The sequence below is a fragment of the Mandrillus leucophaeus genome, unplaced genomic scaffold (genome assembly GCF_000951045.1).
Source record: "Mandrillus leucophaeus isolate KB7577 unplaced genomic scaffold, Mleu.le_1.0 Scaffold399, whole genome shotgun sequence".
Classification (NCBI taxonomy): Eukaryota; Metazoa; Chordata; class Mammalia; order Primates; family Cercopithecidae; genus Mandrillus; species Mandrillus leucophaeus.
Genome location: NW_012104242.1, coordinates 1,115,484 through 1,117,986, shown reverse-complemented (window position 1 = coordinate 1,117,986; position 2,503 = coordinate 1,115,484). Strand labels below are relative to the sequence as shown.

At 46.5% G+C, this 2,503-nt stretch overlaps 1 protein-coding gene across 3 annotated transcripts in view; it reads right to left on the bottom strand.

Moving 5' to 3' along the window:
• WDR37 (WD repeat domain 37) overlaps positions 1-2,503 on the bottom strand; it is an 86,399-nt gene that overhangs the window by 76,460 nt on the left and 7,436 nt on the right. For 2 of the 3 annotated variants that reach the window (XM_011991559.1, XM_011991560.1), the window contains exon 1: positions 2,422-2,503. The exons of the other annotated variant lie outside the window; for it this stretch is intronic. The gene's annotated coding sequence lies outside the window, so the exon portion shown is untranslated. The remainder of the gene's footprint in view (positions 1-2,421) is intronic. 3 annotated transcript variants of the gene reach the window in all.

Sequence of the window (2,503 nt, the reverse complement as noted above, 5' to 3'; positions counted from 1 at the left end):
TGAGACAGAGTCTCACTCTGTCACCCAGGCTGGAGTGCAGTGACGTTATCTCGCCTTACCGCAACCTCTGCCTCCTGAGTTCAAGTGATTCTCCTGCCCCAGCCTCCCGAGTAGCTGGGATTACAAGTGCTCACCACCATGCCCAGCTGATTTTAGCATTTTTAGTAGAGACGGGGCTTCACCATGTTGGCGAGGGTGGTCTTGAACTGCTGACCTCAAGTGATCCACCCGCCTCGGCCTCTCAAAGTGCTGGGATTACAGGTGTGAGCCACCATGCCCTGCCAACGAATTCTTAATTTACATTTTCATTTGAAACAAAAAAACACAAAACATTACTTTTAGTTTCATATCCAGTAGGATTTTAAACATTTTTCTTTCATCGAAGCAAAAACACTTGCTTAAATGGTTAATTTCATAAATGTTAATCAAATGCAAAATGGTTAAGGAATATAATTTCCACATGGCATTAAAAATAAATTGGAGAAATAAATTGAAAATTGAATAAAATGTGATGGAATTTCCACCAGAAGTTTAATCAAGTTTGTAGTAACATTTTATCATAATAACACTGTTAGATGAATTTCCTAGTGGGCTGAGACACCAAATTCAACTTCTGAGCAATATCGCGGAAGAGAATGGTCTCTATAGGCAACCTCAGAAATCTGTCATCAGAATTAACCTGCTTAAAATGTTTTGTCATTGACGAAATGAAGGCACGGAATACATACGCCATCAATTCTGTGGATGACAATGAATTAGGAAATATCATTAATCGGATAAATAGCCATCAAGATTTTCAAAAGATCTCAGTAGTTAAAAGAACAAGTTTAAACCAAGGATGAAATTCAACAGATGTAAAATCTTTTCCCCGAAAAAATAAGACAAGATAAATAAGAAAACTCTTAGTTTCAACTCGGGGAAAGGGTCTTAGGGATTTTAGTTCAGGGCAAACGCCCAAAGTGAACAGTCTAACATAGCTACGCAAGAAGAGGAGAAGGGAAACACACTCACTCAAGATCTCCCATATACAGCACTTTGCAAGAATGGCTGGCATATATTACATAACATAACCTTCCCAATCACAAAATGAGGCTGATATGAACACCATGTTAGAGGACAGAAGTGGGGACTTAGGAAGGCCTCCCCAAGGTCATGCTGCTGTTATGAGACGTGGCCGGTGTACACGAGTTCCTACTCTGTCTCCTGTGAGCAGTATTAATAGAAAGGCAGCGTCCAAACCCAGGGGATAACAGACAACTCCATTTGTTCCACATTGGTCAGTTCATATTTAGATACCGTGTTCAACTCCTGGGACATTTCAAAAGCTATTTTGAAAGACTCGAATTTGATCAGGAAAGTAACCAGAACAATGTGCGTGTGTGCTGGGGTTGGGGGAAGTCCAGAAGAGGAAGAAAGATCCTGGAGATATAACTATCTTGAGCTTTCTCATTCAGAGGTAAACAATTCCTGCAATACTTTTATGACCGTAACTTACAGGCCAACATACTGAATTTAAAAGAAAAACACTTGAATGTCAATAAATGAAACTTCTAAGCAATTAACACTTTTCTACAATGGTATCAGCTTCAAGGGACAAATGTCTTACCGTTTAAGATAAATGACAAAATCTCTAAAAACCTGGCAGACCTTAAGATATTTTCGCTCACAACCTGAAAAATTTTATTTATTCAACTTTGTTTAGTAAATGAGTACATTATTGTTGCTCTTGTGTTATTCCGGTGAACAGCTGTCTTAAAATAATGTTTCCCTCCAGCGGTGGCTGCTTACAGGGGGAAAGGAAGGAAAAGGAAGTCTTCAAAAGAGGAACAATATCATGGCGCTGTGTTAATCACTTCAGCATCCGCCACTCTGCACTCACCACCCTTCTTGAAGCTGACCATCCCCACTCTCTGGATAGAAGGAAAGCCATTCTCCTCTCCGAAGGGTCTCTCAAGTGCTTCCCTGGAGACGCACTTCCCCGGGATGCCCAGGCCGAAGCAAAGGGGGAAGGGAGAGACCCCGGGTCGAACCCTTCTGCCCCCAACCCCTCCAGCACCGCCCCGGGCCCTCCAGCGCCCCCAACTCTTCCTGGACTCCGACCTCTTCTGCACTGCCCCGGCCCCGATCCCTCCCGCACCTTGGTCCCTCTGGCACCGCCACGGACTTCCCCTGCGCCCCGACTTCTCCTGTACCCTTAACCCTTCTGCACCACCGCCCTTCCTGCACCGCCACGGGCCCTCCAGAGACCCGACCCCTCCTGCACCACCATGGATCCTCTGCATTCCGAGCCCACCGGCACCCATCCCCCACTATGCCCCGACTGCCCCTGCACCCCCTTGAGCCCTGCAGTGTCCCGACTCCTCTTCGGGGCATCCGGGGAAGGACTCGGCGCCCGACAGGTAGGAAGATGGCGGCACTCACCTGTCACAGCAGCCGCGCCCGCCACCCCCGGAGCCAGCCCGGGTCGCGCACAGCCAGTGAGTTCCTACGACGCGGCCCCCAG